Source organism: Trichoplusia ni, chromosome 17 (assembly GCF_003590095.1).
Source record: "Trichoplusia ni isolate ovarian cell line Hi5 chromosome 17, tn1, whole genome shotgun sequence".
NCBI classification, from domain to species: Eukaryota; Metazoa; Arthropoda; class Insecta; order Lepidoptera; family Noctuidae; genus Trichoplusia; species Trichoplusia ni.
The window spans coordinates 6,936,531-6,953,384 of record NC_039494.1 but is presented as its reverse complement, the minus strand read 5'-3'; the positions used below and the strand labels follow the sequence as shown (position 1 = coordinate 6,953,384).

Below are 16,854 nucleotides of genomic sequence, written 5' to 3'. Positions count from 1 at the left end.
AAGATCCGAGCCGGTGACTGTAATCGCGTAGATACAGAGTGGAATATTTGTGTTGCAACGTGTATGAAGTACCTTAGTCATACATATAGTAAGGTTTTATATTGTGATTGATTTGGTGCGAGGGTTTATAAGTTGATGACAATCGCCGTGTGTATGAAGAGGCTTTTGTAAAAGGCTATTTGTTATGTATTATTTATTTTAAGTTACCATTATTTTTTTAATATATGTGAGATGAAAATATAATATTTAACATATGATGTACAAAAAAGCTATAAAGAAATGAAACTGACAAAGGCAAGAAAGAAGTAGAAGAATAGTTCTTACTGCTTTGTAATAAGAGTGCTATTAGTGATAATATATTCATAGCTGCACATCCTCTTGCATTCATATTTCAGCTACCTGTATATCAAATGTCATCAAAATCGGTTCAGCCGTTTTGTGTAAGGAGATAAAAATACTCAAATCATCACTTTATTTTTTGTGGTTTTGTTTTTTTAAAGACTCTTTGTTTAATTAAAAATACTAAATACAATATTTTCTTTTGTCCTGCAAATATAAATTGATCAAATTACTTTTTTGTGTGACGTCACTTGTGTGTATGAATTCTGCTTCCTTAACTTTATAACGATATTTCTTTGTAAACTTTTCTATTTTCATGCGAATAAAGGCAAAAATACGTACATACATATTTTAAATCATCTGATGGTTTGAAGGGGCCTGTGCCCAGCAGTGGGACATCTATATACTTTATTATTATAGGTAATGTGTATAAGTAAAGTTAGAGTCGATAAGAGGCTGTGATTTCAAGATATTTCCTGTCTCTCTCTTTAAAATGCTATCTCTTTCGATCTTTCACTATGATATATAACCTTCTATCTTTCCTCTTCTATACGTAGTGTGCTAATGGTGCAAGAATCTAACTTAAAAACCTAAGGGCCTTTGTACACGAGGCACCTCCAAGTATCTCCCCCCTCCCTTCCCCCCCAGGGGGTGGATTCCGCGTGACTACCGAACCAACCATACCAACTCTTAGAGATTCGTAACATGTTTTTTAAATTAAAGTCGTTGGTTATCGGTGTATTGTAACCTCGTTTGCATAGGGTCTTAGACTAAAAAAAATAGATTTAGTAGTTATTGGCAAACAAAAAGGAACCTTAACTAATGCTACAAAGTCGCTTTTACAAAGCTTGATTTATCGTTGGATAATTATCTTAAATGTTCGTGTGAGTTTTAATTTTGTTTTCTAATTTTTGCGACTGAATTTAGAAGAACTTAGTGATAGTAGTAGACTGAGTGCAGTAAGTGAAATGACGTCATCATAAACTAATTGACGTGGGTTACCATAAGAAAAATATTACCAATATTTCTTGCTATTTCTTGCATTGTATGTATGAGATGGTATTAACAATTTCTGTAAATTTAAATATTTGTCATTCATGTATTCCTATATTTTTGTCTTTAAACATACTATGACTAATTTAAATTATTCTTTCCTACAGAACAATTGCTATTATAATGTGGCAACACTAATGACTGTTACACTTGTGTTCAAAATTTTATAAAGACAACATTTTCTGTATGTATTATAAGTGTGTATTAGTATTAGTTTTGGTGATAATAAAGACATTTTTTACTCAATTAATTTGTAGTTTTATTGAAGTTTTGCCAAATATATCTCGTTGGGGAAGCCCAGATACGTCCAGCAGTGACGATTATGAGCTGATGACAATGATGTTTGAAATAAAAAGCAGATAGCTCAAAATATTAAACGGGCAAATTGCGAGTCGGCCCGTGCACGAATTCTTCCGTATTACCAGTATAATCGACAATAACATTATGTTCGTTGTATGGAAGACCCTTTTATATTCATTTCTTTTCTTTTGGCGTCAATTTTATAACTATGTCGGTTCGGTGAGATATATCCTACCGGCAGACAGCTCTCGTTTTAACCTTTGAATACGGGACCCCAACAATAATTGTCAAAAGTAATATTCGAGAGTTGACGGACGTACAAGCAGGCAAACACGGACAGCGGAATCATAGCAACAGGCTCTCGTTTCACTCTTTGAATACAGAACCCTAACAATAATAAAGGTAACATTAAGTGCATAACCCTAGTCGCAGTCAGATGGACTACCACGTCTTAATGTACTAATATTAAGAGTGTGGTGGAGAGAGATGCCGCTCTAATCCGCGTATCGCGCTGTCCCGCTTCCACAATCACATTTATGCAACTTTCAAACGTAGTACACTGTCAGGTCAGGCCGTATCGATTACGTGCGGGTCTCCGCGCTCGGATATACCTATTTTTATATTAGGTCAGGTGAAGCGCCCTTACAATGGGGTTCTATTTTACTATCTATATTAATAGATGGCAACATTTCACCAAAATATCACTGCGTTGTGAAATTCCTTGTTTAATTAGTTATTTTTAGGTTTCCGTATCCAAAGGTTGGTGCGAAGTTTGTATGTTTGTCCCCAAGGTGTGGCAGAAACGGTGATAACCGGTTGAATTTTTACAGTAGATAAATTTTTGTTGTTACAGGATATGAATTTATATCAGGATAGCCCCACCAGTATGTGACCCAAACAGGAGTTATAGCGGCAGCAGCATCACGAGGCTTGCCACAAATAACTACGCGAAAGTACATCGTCATGTTATTATAACATTGTTCTAACAACAAAAACATACCACCAACTTTAAAGAGAAAACTACTGCACCAAAATTGATAAAGTTTTTATGGGAGCAAATGATAGCTATTCCACGTTAAATTAAAATAGAATCAACAAAATCGGTTCATCCAGACCAAAGTTCTATGGTAAAACACTTAGAAAAACTAAATGCTGATGAATTGAAAACCTCCTGCTTGTTGAAGTCTTTTGATAATCATGAATCCGCTTCAAGAAACTTACTATTTAGATGACTTCCTCTAGTTATATAGACATCCGCGGGTGTCACCGGACAGACATACTTGGCAAACAAGTGAAGGCTGAATACTTCGGTAATTAGATCATTAGAACAAGTGCCGATAACAACACGAGGGTTGTTCATTAATTATTATTTTATTTTTGTGGGAATCATTGATAAACGTCGTGATGGACAAGAATACTTGCATAGAACCGCAATATGTAGGTATTTCTACGCATAGGATTCAGTAAACAAAGGCAAGTACAATAGACTTTCTCAAAGTTATGATTAAGAAAGTACATTTATTGAGTAATTAATTTTGAATATTAATGACGGAGAAAAACATCGAAAGGAAACCTGGTTTACATATATTGAATCTGAAAGCATAAACCCGCATCCTGGCTTGTTGGTCAAATTAATACTCAAACCTTTCCTACATGGCCTGTTGTCTGGGTCAGTACTTCAGTAGTGGGATTTGAGATGCTTTTAAATCAAAATCAACATCCGTTTATTCAAAATATTCTATAAAGTAGCACTTATTAAATGTCAAAGCTACACTCAGTACAGCACAGCTACAGTCAGCTCACTGTATCTCCCACCCTTTACATACTTACATATACACACTTCATAAGCTAAATTATTATTATGTAATTCTCAACAATCAAGTTTTTAAATTAGCAATGACCTAAATAAATAAATGCGGACAACATCACATACATTGTTCTGAACCCAAAGTAAGTTGCTAAAGCACTTGTGTTATGGAATTCAGATACAACGAAGGTACCACAAACACCCAGATCCGAGACAATGTAGAAATGTTAATTTTTACATTGAACCGACCGGGGATCTAACCCGGGACCTCAGAGCTAGCGACACCTTGAAACCGGTGCGTACGCCACTCGACCACGGAGGTCGTCACCTGTTTGGGAAGTATATCAAGTGCCACCTCTATTGACCCATATGTAGGTTACTGGTTAAGTGTAGGCAAGTACTAGCTCTATGTTATCTATTTCAAGCACATTGAGTAGTACAATAGGAATATTTTAATACTATATACTTGAGCTAGTTCTTAGCCGCGGCGTGACCTGTTTAGATGCTATAGAGTACAACGCACGCCTTCAATTTATTTCTAAATGGATGTTGTACATTATCCGTGTGCACTCAAATTGTGTAATTACAATCCCACCAAAAACATTAAATGTAAAAAAATGCCAAGTCTCTCGATGCAGTCTTTCCATCGTAAAAAGTTTTGAGATCTCATAGAAGCCAAGTCCTATTCAAAATATTTTGTAGTTATAAATCAACATTTAGTAATTGTATCAATAGTTTTCTTTATATTATAATTATAGTGACTTGGCAATGAGCACAAGAAGAAACAAATAAAACGGCATATTTGTAGGAGTTGAAAGTTACACACACCGCATGCGTAAACATTAATATCACAAAATTAATTTTCTTTTGGTTTATCCGTGTCGTCCCAACCGAATTTCGGCAACGGCAGTCAGTCTTAGTGTACTCTCGATTCATTTACTTTCATAAAGCGATGGCCCGTAAGGTATTCTTAATTATTGTATTGGAGCATGTAGTCGGTAGTGACCATCATGATTCACACATAACAAATAATCTGATCACTGGTCTCGTCAGTAACATTTGCACATAATTCCAGGCATCAAGCAGCTTTTAATTTGTGCTCATTGCCAAGTCACTATAATTATAATATAAAGAAAACTATTGATACAATTACTAAATGTTGATTTATAACTACAAAATATTTTGAATAGGACTTGGCTTCTATGAGATCTCAAAACTTTTTACGATGGAAAGACTGCATCGAGAGACTTGGCATTTTTTTACATTTAATGTTTTTGGTGGGATCTCATTTATTTTTTGTAAGTGTATTTCTTTCTTTTTTTTTAGGTGTCATAATTTCTAGGACTTCAGCTACTGCTTTGCTTAGAACCCATTCTCTATCTCTATCTCTTTTGTTTCTTCTCTGAGACTTCGTTACTTCTAATGTAAACAAGCTTAAACTTATATATATATGCATATATATATCTACTAACTTACAAACTATAACTAAACTAAACTAAATAACACGTAAAGTTCTCCGAATATCAATTATCACTACAATATTTTTTAGTTTCGAAATGGTTTTTCATAGACAGGTGGCGCTATCAAATGAAAATTATCGAATTATTCTGAAGTACTACTTAGACTGCGCTTTGTAACGAAACCATAGCGCGATTCAGACACGTACAACGCCATCTATCGAGCGCGCATACAATATTTATCGCAATACAATGGAGTTTTAGCTTTATTAATTTAATGAATTATGAATTTTATGTATTAATTTGTATTAATGATAGTCTGTGTATTACATTTATATTATTCTTTTCTATTCTATGTATGTATTCATCCAATTGAATAGGTACTTAAACAACGAACAAAGTTAACAATGCAGTCAAAATCCATACATAATGTTCTTGCCAAACCGCAAATATAAAATTGTTTTCTATGGCATATTATTTTTTAATGTTTTTATAATTTTTCCTTTATATGTGGCTAAGGACCTATCTTGGTGCAAAATTTGAAGTTTCTAAGTCTGCTAGAAGTACCTTAGATTTTTGATGATCTGTCAGTGAGTCAGTGAGTGACAAAATGGTGTAACTTTGATCGACCGTAACTCCTAAACCATTAATTCAATTGGCATGTAATTTCGAACTTAAGCTTGTTCTAATGCCTACTATTATTCCCCGAAAAGCTAAACTCCTAGCTTTGTCCACGTCGAAGATACAGGGGGGGCGAAACAGCCGCGAATCGCTTCGAGAAAAGATGGTACGGCCGTGCCCGTTTTGCTCGAGACTTGGCAGGGGCACTGCCGTGCCCTCAGATTGGTTTTTTACTAGGATGGTTAAGGCAACGGTTAACTCTAGCGTTTTAATCGGGATTGCCCATAATAGTTTCAGACTCAACCGGCTCATGATGTACTGAGCTGACGCAAACAGTAAACGAGTCGAACTTCATGATTTAATTAAGAATTATGCTTACGAAAGTTCAGAGTTCGTCCTGGCTTCAGAACAAGACAACCTGTAGAAATAGATACTTTACATTGCTAGTAACTACACTCAAATACCGACCGCAGGGATAGCCGAATATTATAGGTCACCACGACAAAACTCCGTACGCGACATGTCGCAGGTTCGATCCCGGCGTACGACAAACTTTTCACGAGTAGGTATGTACGTGTCCTAAGTCCGGGTGTATTTGTACCTACTTGTAACTGGAATGTCTGCCAAACCTCCCGCGACAGTTTATGATTTGTTTTGAACTTATTCACGAAAATCTACTAAACGTATTCAAATGAAATTTGGAACAGAGGAATGTGGCATGTAATAATATAAATCTGCTGTCTTTACTTCGATTTACGAAACAGGATTGTGTTTCACAGCAATAACCGACATAAATGCGGGCAGAGCCGCAAAGAGAAGCTAGTAATAAAATAATGTAGCAGCCTTTATTTGCAAAAAATACTATTCAACATCCAATCTTCTTTAGAAAATAATTCAAAAGTAGGGTTGTTATGGGACCGAAACTTATTAAAAAGTTAGTCTCTGTTTAGATAAGCAGAAACTTAATAACCTATTGAAAATTAAAACATTAATAACTAAAAAAAAGATATATTACAGTCTAAGATAAAATATTATCAATGAGACCTACATCGTAGAATACCGGCGGCGTGTAGCGCTGGCCGTTACAATATATTGATCCGTTGCATTCACCTGCGAGGTGGCTCGCCCCAGTACCCGCCGCGGCCCTGCCCGACGTTACACCTACCTAATTACTGTAGCCTCGCGAAGGTGTAGTCAATAACATATTGCAACGACCATGACTAATCGTTGCTAGGTAACCGAAGTCAACACTAAAACTAACAAAGTTATAATACAATACAGATGAGAGGTCAAAATACAAAATGCATTTTTGTGTTTATCACCCAAATATTCCTGCTATTATATCACTTGTTGACGCCAGCATGCGATACCAAATGATTATTTAATGTGTTAAGCAAATGTAGTCCACCGCCCTGCGACCTAGATAGTAGATAAGTACATACGTTTGCATGGGCTGACCTAGGAGCGCGGTTGTAGGGGCAGTCGATGCCCCAGTGGCCCAGATCGAGGCCGGGTCGCTAAATGCGCATGTGCAATACAGCCGCTGAATGGAAAACCAGACTACGCTCCGTGACAATGCCTCCACTTGATAAATTATTCTGATATTGCTTGTTTGTGTGGTAAAATTTACACTTGTGAATTTTTAACAAAAATTACTTTGGAAGTGACAATGTAAAGAGGATTACATCTATCAAACATTGTATTTAACTGATAAAAGTGGCCTTTTGTCTTTTAATATTTTGAGTCACGTCATGATCAGTCTGAAACGCGAATTTGCGCTCATCATAGTTTATGACAAAGTGTGTATAAATAACAATTCTTTATCTGATGACTAATAAGCTAAGGAGATCTCGACTTATACACTGGTAACACTCCCCGCTTTTGTTGTCCCCAGAAAGAAAAATGGCCGATTCACGTAATGTCAAAACTCTAAGGGCGAGAGATTATCGTAAAAACGTGTAAAATATTGCTGGAATTGTGAAAAAGTGCATTTCAGTGCAAGTGTCGTGTTTTAGTGCTCATAGTACAGTGTGTAACAGTGACTTCGGGGAATAAAATCTTATGCTGACGGATATAAGAGTGTAGATCTCCCTGCAGAATAGATGCACAGTATGTATTTTTATGTTATGTTTAGCTTTAAAACACATCTATTACGGGCAAAAATGTATATTCAGACATGTTTTAGTATTCCTATCCCATTATTATTAACTTACGCTACCCAAACTTGACGGGAGTCCTCAAAGTTGTATTTAAAACCTCGCTGAATACTATGAAGGTTCTGATGTCCGGAAACGCAGTGTTTCGTCGTCAGAACTGTGCCCCAGCCTTGATACAACGTGTAGAACGAGGTCAAAATGCAAAAACAGCGATAAAATATTATACAAAGGTATATTTTGTGATTTTTCTTCGTCCGTGTGAGGAAGATGTCAGTCCCCATAAATAGATCGCAGATTATTTTGTTTGTGTCACACTCGCGTACATAAAAGCTTGAAATACATCCAAAATAGTTTATATTCGATGATAATAACATGATAGATATGTTATCTATGTTAGACTGTGGGTACTGAGCCACAAGAGATGTGTTAACTTATAATATCCAGAAAAGTGCACTAATATAGATGTCTATGGGTTATTGATATGAGACTTAAACCTACTTGATACCACCTTTTTACCTACTTTTATTAAATATATAATTTGTATGTTAAAAACATAGGTACATAACTGACTAAAATGTATTCTTTTCACCCCAAAGTACATATAATTTGATGTTTTTCTTTATATAAACTATACAGGTTTGTAAGGTACAAAAACATGTTTTTATTATTAAAAAAGTAGTCTAAACTACATCAGAGGCTCAGTGAAGCTATCAATCAAAAGTTTTAATTTCAAATAGGCTATTTTCTAGACATTTTTAATACATTGCAATAATGACTAGGTGCATGGGTCAAAAATGACATGGAACTCCATAAGTTACTCTATTAAAATTATTACAGCCTCATAAAAAGAAAAAAGTACAAATATCAATAATTAACCTATAGTACATTAAGTCAGCTTCTAAAAATACAGCTCACATCATAATTGCATTGATTGTTCTCTAATAACAATGTATTCATACAAAGTAATTATTATTTTCACCTGTCGCACAAGATTTAATGTTTATTATATAAAATACTAGCTTTTCGCCCGCGGCTTCGCCCGCGCCGAAGTCGGTTATATCCCGTTTCCAAGAAAACTCTTCAATAGTCCGAAATCCTATGTTCTTTCTCAGGGTCAACTCTATCTCTGTACCAAATTTCATTAAAATCCGTTCAGTGGTTTAAACATGAAAGCGTAACAGACAGACAGACAGAGAGAGTTACTTTCACATTTATAATATTAGTAGGGATTATATTTTTATAAGCCATGTACACTGTATGTATAGAAATGTTCCGATTAGGTGCAGGTTCAATCCTAAAGCATGAAATGTAACTAGAGTCAACTAGATAGTACAACTAGAGTCAGTACTCAATGTAAGATTTCAGAAACGGCCTATTTGAAATAAAAACTTTTTGATTTTGAATAAGTAAAGTAGCTATGTGCCTTTTCCAAAGTTATATCTTCTTTCATAACTTTTATAAGACATCACAGACAATTTAGTACTTGAAATTGAATACCAAATATTGCATTCTAAATTGCAACCTCGTAACCTAGGTTTTAGCATGTTTGTAACAACCATACCTTGTTGATGCAAGTTCACTTTAAGACAATCAGTCTTAAATGACAGCAAGCTTTCTCACGATGCAAAATCTGACTTAAATTACGAGATCCTACTAGACATGATCACAACCTGATCTTATATTCAGGTAGAAGACAATATCAAATTTTATTTATATTTATAAGCAGTGACAACATGATCATGAAACTGCTAACTCATGCTTCATAGTTATTTTAACCGTTTTTAATGTTCCTACTAGTTTTCCTTTGTGACGTATATTGTCACATTTGCTTCCTGCTAAAGTATGAAGTGACTGAATTGAATGATATTTGTCAATTATAAATGATTTTGCATTGTATATATGTGACACATACATGTCGCAAACTTTCATGGATGTTTAGCAATCGTTTTTTTCAAAAACTACTGCAAAGACTTTACGGAATGTAGCATAGAGATAGATAATAGCTTGAAAAGACATTATAGGATGGTATGAATTATGAATATTAAGAATGCTTGAGTATATTTTTGTTTTATTTTTAGGCTAAAATAAGATTTATTCTTATTTGGAAACACTAAGTTACAATTATATTGTACACTAGCAAAGTGTTTCCAAACAAAAAATATTGTGTGCGAACATAGCTTACAATAGAAAAAGTACTTTATTGCATACAACTTATGGTTGAAATTTGCAAAATATACTCTCACTGTTGAAAGTAAATAATCATGTCATTCCATTTTGGACTTTAAGTCTAAAGCAATAAGGTTTAATATTGTCGGAATATTTTCCTGAAGTCTTCTTTACAGGTAAATAGTATAGGTAAAGGTTTCTTTGCTTGATGAAATACCACTGTTTTTTAAGATTCAGAACCTGAAGGGCAAAAGCAGAACCCTATTCATGAGTCTCCGCTGTCTGTCCATCTGTGTGTCAGTACTCAGCAGGATTTATCTTATTTTAAATTTCTTGAAGCGTTTTTTCCACCATAATAATAATATTTTTTTTTTTTTAAATAAATGTTTTTTTTATATACCTATATTTAAAAATGTAATTTAAGTAAATGTTATTTAATTTAAATAAAGGAAATAATAATTTGTTCAAAAATAAAACTGCGGTTATGGTGCTGTTAAAAATACGATGGATTTTAATATTTTCCCTTATTTTTTCCGTTAGACTATTATTGCAAGTACGACTCACTTTTGACCGTTTTTATTCTGCCCAGTCATGTTAAATTACGACTTAACTACCTCGCTACTTGCACCATAGCACAAAGTCACAAAAGTCACACCACGAATTACCAGGTTCGAATCTTGCCCCATGACGTCACAATTAAGAATCCGATAAAACAAGCGTTAATTAGGTTCCCCTGATTAAATAGCAAAACTCATGATGAAAGAAATTCTAGATAACAGTCGATGTCAGAGTTTCAGCTTTTTGTAATGAACACACAATAAAACAATGCTTTCTTATCATTGCGTCACTGATAACGGCTTGTTACACTAATAGGATAAAAAATATGTTTGGTCATACGCCTGACTGATGTAGGTACCTATTGAGTTGCTTTGACTATTTTGATGGACTTGAGATATTTATTTATTTTTTTTATATCCTGGGACAACTCACACACGGTCATCTGATCCCAAGCTAAGCAGAGCTTGTGTTATGGTAACCCGACAACTGATAAACTTACTTATATAATTCTAAATACATACATATTATAGATAAATTGCACCCAGACGCCAGAACAAATGATCATGCTCATCACACAACATATTATGTCCTGGGCGGGAATCGAACCCACGACCTCCGGTATAGCAGTCAGGGTCACTAACCACTAGACCAACTGGCCCGTCATATTGCAACAGCAATCAAAATAAAAATCCATTTATTCAAGATTTTTTACAAAGCACTTTTTAAACGTCAAGTATTCTTGTATCCAGACAGCTCCCCGCATCATTCTCGCTTCGCAGCTTGCTAGTATTCTTGTCGAAAGTATTTAGGATTGTGAATTGTATCGAAATATCAATTTTGATCTATGATGAAATCGTAAGTATAAAAACTGCAATTAATTAACCTGAGATTGGTTCAACGTAAAACGATTTAGTGAGTTAGCTACCGATGTCAATGAACGAGAGATGAAATATCTCCATTACACTTGTTGCACGGCTTATGGCAGAGCGAATTTGAATTGCAATGCAATCAAAATATATCATCAATAGACCCAACCTTCTCAGTCATGACATAATGCTTGAAGCTTGATTGCACGAATAGCAAAACTCAGACTCACTTCTAAGTCAAACTCACGAGCGCGACGTGTCGCGGGTTAGATCCCGCGTAACGTAAGACAAACATCTGTGTGATCCACGAATGCTTGTCCTACGCGAGGATCTTTCTTTGTGCATGTGACTTGAATGTTTGTGAAACCCCCCGCGATACAAGGATTAAACGCAGTACTGCGGGGGTGGTTAAAAGAAAAAAAATAGGCGGCTAACCAAAGAATATTTTAAAGATCTGTTGCTCCAACAGGTTGTACAACTTGTGAATCAACTATAATGATTATCAGTACTTATGAAGTCTTGCAGAACTGACTTCATGTTAATCCAATGCCACCAGTAGACTACTCTGCCGATCATTCTTTGAGAAGCAGAAGTCCTGGACTTGGGCCTCTCCAAACTCTTTCCAAAACCCCGTGCCTCGTCTTCCTGTATCGATAGATAAGGTGCATGTTTGTTACTCAATCACTCGAGAACGACTGTACGAATCTCGAGGAAATTTGATTTAGAGATATTTTTATTTATTTAAACTTTCTGGAAAACCTTTTGGTCAATGAAAAATCTTATGAAAGGCAATCTTCCTTTATGTCTCAAAAAGAAACTCATGGACGTACGTATTCTTCCTGTTCTAACATATGGAGCACAAACTTGGTCTTTGACGCAACATCAAAAGTCTGCCCTCGGGGTTTGCCAGCGAGCCATGGAGCGCAGTATGTTAGGAGTTAAACTAGTTGAACGAATACGGAACAGTATACTGCATTCCAAATCACACATCGCTGACATTGGTCTGATAGCTGCCCATTTAAAATGGGAATGGGCCGGCCACGTTTGTCGATTGCCCGATAACTCCTGGGCCAAAGTCTGTACCCCCTGGGTCCCATCAAACATAAAACGGCGACGAGGACGGCCTCGAATGAGATGGCGCGACGAACTGGATGCGTACCACAAACAGTGGATGGCAAAAGCAATAGACCGGACAGAGTGGAAGAATCTAAGGGAGGCCTTTGCCCTGCAGTGGGAAAGTAATGGCTGAAAAAATATCTTTCTTTCGTACAATTGTGGTGCATAAGGCGGACTTAAAGCCGCATGGCATTACCTACCAATCAACTTTTGGGTCAAATGGAAAGGCAGCTGGAATGGACACAATTATAAGTACTGAAAAGTATATTATGTAATATGTTCTGAGAGCGGGTAACACCGAAGGCACACCTAATGTATCAGTGTAAGCAAAACATAATATTTAGCCATTTGAGAGTCGAGATAATACGCAACACTATCTTTCGGAAATACGTGCAGAGCTAGCCATGACCCAGCAACTTTGGATGTGCGATCATATTTATTTCCAGATTGTTATGTTATCTATATATACTAATATATAAAGCTGCAGAGTTTGTTTGTTTGTTTGAACGCGCTAATCTCAGGAACTACTGGTCCAAATTGAAAAATTCTTTTGTATTGAATAGACCATTCATCGAGGAAGGCTTTAGGCTATAAACCATCACGCTGCGACTAATAGGAGCGAATATGCAAAGGAAAATGTCAAAAAATAGGGCAGGTATAAATCATAACTTATATCTTCTACCCACGGGGACGAAGTCGCGGGCAACAGCTAGTTTAAAATACAAAGATTGTGATATTCTTAACAGTTGATTTTCTGAATGGCTACAGGTTAAGGAATTATTGAAAGGATTTAACGGTCGAATATGTAAAAACAAATTTAACTTTACACTTGATGAAATGGTCTCCAACGCATTCAAGTTTACTTGTATCGAATTTTCAACTGTAAAAATATGTTTGTAATCGCAGAAAATGGACTTGGATTGTTTCAATTGTTTCCTTTATTAATATTTGTTATTGTAAACCAGGACTTACAATGGTTTATATTTTTTATTCGAAGAAACCGAACTCAAAATTTTAATATTAAGACTAAGAAGGCAAAAAAACATAATCGTGGAGACTTCAGTAGTCATTTCCTAATTGTTGTCCTATAAGCAAGCGTAACACGCCAGCAAGTAAAAAATCTAGCCCTTGAAACTTGTCTTAAGATGATCATCTGTCCAATGCTGGGATACTCGTAGCCTAGTGTTTAAATGTGGGACTGCCATGTCAAAAGTCGTATACTTGAATCCGGCACCCACTAATTATTTTCATAGAAACGTTCGTAAGGGTTGATTCATACATATTTAGGTGAAACCGTACGAACTACTCACTCGTATTTATGGGGTCCGAAACTAGTCGGGGAATCCCGATAAATACTCGTGAAGAATCCGTTGCATTATTTAGTTTACAAGTACATAGGCGTATTACAGAATAATTAGTATCTACTTTATAAAAACGGGGGAAAAATATAGCAAGGAAAACGCCATCTGAGATGTTTCAAGGGCGTGTAAGTCCGCCAGTAGTGAATTGTGTCGTTGGTCTGTTTTTTCTGTCTGACTGGAGGCTTGTGAAGTCTCGACAGAGATTCTAGCTAAGTAATAATAAATAATAATAAATGCGGACAACATCACATACATTGTTCTGAACCCAAAGTAAGTTGCCAAAGCACTTGTGCTATGGAATTCAGAAACAACGAAGGTACCACAAACACCCAGACCCTAGAAATGTGAATTTTTACATTGACCCGACCGGGGATCGAACCCGGGACCTCAGAGCTAGCGACACCTTGAAACTGGTGCGTACGCCACTCGACCACGGAGGTCGTCAAGTAGACTAATACTTAAAAATATTGGATATCCATCACATTTATAACCGTACCAATTGTTGCTTCACGTCGTTGCTTTATAATTATTTGGTGTTCTAACGTCAGAAGGCATTATAAAATCTTTAAAAGTTTCAAATGTCTAGCTAATACAGATCGTGAGATTATGCCTGCTGACAGATGAAATCATAGCGAAGCCTTGGTAATATACCAAGTTATTTTTACCGTTTGTGTAGCATAACAGCGTATATTCCCTATTATATTTTACCCTACCGGTTTACCCGACTCGAGGTATTCTGCTAATCACCATGATTCACCCTCCACCCCTCGGCTTGGGGATGACTAATGCAATGAGTGCATCGTTTCCAACTGTTGTGAAATATTATTGTAGTTATAAGTGAACTCGCGTAGTGAAGTAGTGCGGTAGTGTGTTAGTGTTGTTTAGTGAACTTTAGTGGATACGTTTTGTTAGATGGATGTCTATGTAATTATTGAAGATACTTTTTTGTAAGTCTTTTGTTATTAATTTGCCATCCTTTTAATTTTCCGCAGTGTGTAATTCAAAATCAAAATCAGAAATTTTTATTTTAAATAGACCGTTTTCCAGGCACTTTCAATGATTAAATGACTGCACGGTTCCAAAATGTCATTCTTATGGAGAAGAATAGGCTTGAAACTTCATAAGTTACTCTTTTAGAAATAAAATATTACAGTATCTTATACATTATTATTTATGTTTGCAAAATAGCAAATGTAATTAATTCTTTTGTCGCGTTGAATATCAGACATCGAAGCAAAGGACAAGCATTCTTAGATCAAGCCAAAGCTTGCCCTACGCGGGACTCGACAAGTCGCGCACAGTGCATTTTGCGTGGTGACCTCAACCGCTCGACGGCTATCACTGTTTATTTTTTTAGTGTTATTTCAATCTTTGTTCTTTGTTCAATTTTTATATATTTGTGTAATAACGGTGGGCTACGAGCGTGCTCTGAACTTTATAATAGAAAATCTTAGTTATATCAATATCGGTGTTCGGTTAAAACTAACTAACTATAAAACTCGCCTAAGGCTATACATACATTAACGTAGTCCAGTTACTCATTCCTTAGTTCAATCTAAACAGTGTCCAATAGATATTTGTCAAGAACACGCGTCGTTTTATTCAAAATCCAATCAAGCAAACCTCAACCTTAACACCCAACCAATGGGTTTAGTTGTTTACTAGGTGCGGCAGGTGAACGTACATTCGGCGGTTTCTTCTCTTCTTCGTAAGACATGCGTTGTCTTGCCTTCTCTATAGTATGAAGATAGTTGGCATAAATTATATTTCGCTATAAACAACGTTTTCCTAGCTACTATTATTATAATAGGGAAGATTTGAACATTAATCTAAACTACCTATAGCTCAATGCTATCATTACCGATTCGTATATTTGGTTTTCTTTTACCGATGACAGCAATTGATTATTGCAATACGCACATGAATTTGAAAGGTAATTGGTGGCCGGGAATCGAACCCACGACCTTTGACCATTGCATCCACATGTTCGGTATAACTTGATGGAGTGTTGACGGCTGTGACATACCTTATATAACACTTGGCACTCCAGCCGTGAGGTGTGACGCCCGCCACTTGTTTACCGAGATAATTATAGCTCTCATCGTGATCGTGATGCTGGTTTACTTATAATGCATGTGTTATTAATCATTGATTAATTAACGATGTAAAAAACATAGGGATTTGGATGCAAGCTGTTTCGTTTTCAAGGGGTAAGGTATTTAAAGAGTAAATCGGGAAGATACTAATGTTTCGCTGTATGTCTGTCTATCTGTTTGTATACCTTATACTAAGCTGTGTCCCATGAACAAATTATTTTCACAGTGTCACAGACGATTTATGTCTATTGCGGCAACAAAAAGAAATACATATTTTTTTTATCATGATGTTATTTTAATGACAATGAATAACGTGTTTTGCTTGTACTTCTCTATAAAAAATTAGTAAAGCGCGTCTAAAGTCAATTTCTTTATTAATTTTGTATGTGTCCACTGCTGGACATAGGCCTCCCCAATTGCACGCCATCGAGATCTGTCTCGGCTGCTCGCATCCCGCTCCTGCCGGCCATGTTGCGCAGATTAATTTTCGATACCGTCTCAAAAGTATCCTATTTCAAATATTTTTCCGATGTTTATGTATGTGGAAATAATTAAAAGCGTGAAACTTTCAAAACGTTTATTTTTTTTGTTATTCGCAACTTAAAGAAACACTGTATTCCACGTTCTCGTCGTCCCGTCATAATCCCCATTGTTTCTCCATCCCCCTCACACACATACTTCCCACTCTTACATTCGCTGCGGTCCATTTTGTTATCCCACATGTATGTCTGTATATGTTGAGTATATGTGTGTAGCACGTTGTGGTTGGTGTTTGCAGATGTGAGCGTGTCATGTGGGGCGCGCAGGCGGGCTGGTGGTGCGGCGCGCTGGCGGCGGCCGCGCTGCTGCTGCTGCTGGCCGCGCGCTGCCGCCGCCGCCGCGGCAAGCTCGTGAGCCCGCACCCGCCCCTCACTGTGAGTCATACACCCTCATATACACACACACATCCATTATAGCC

General features: G+C 36.4%; 1 long non-coding RNA gene across 1 annotated transcript; it reads left to right on the top strand.

Annotated features, from left to right (window-relative positions):
• Positions 1 to 6,641: 6,641 nt before the first annotated feature.
• Positions 6,642 to 16,732, top strand: LOC113502723. Its single transcript, XR_003401374.1, has 3 exons — positions 6,642 to 7,376; positions 7,472 to 7,686; positions 16,675 to 16,732. It is a non-coding gene; the product is annotated as an uncharacterized LOC113502723 (long non-coding RNA).
• The last annotated feature ends 122 nt before the right edge of the window (positions 16,733 to 16,854 follow it).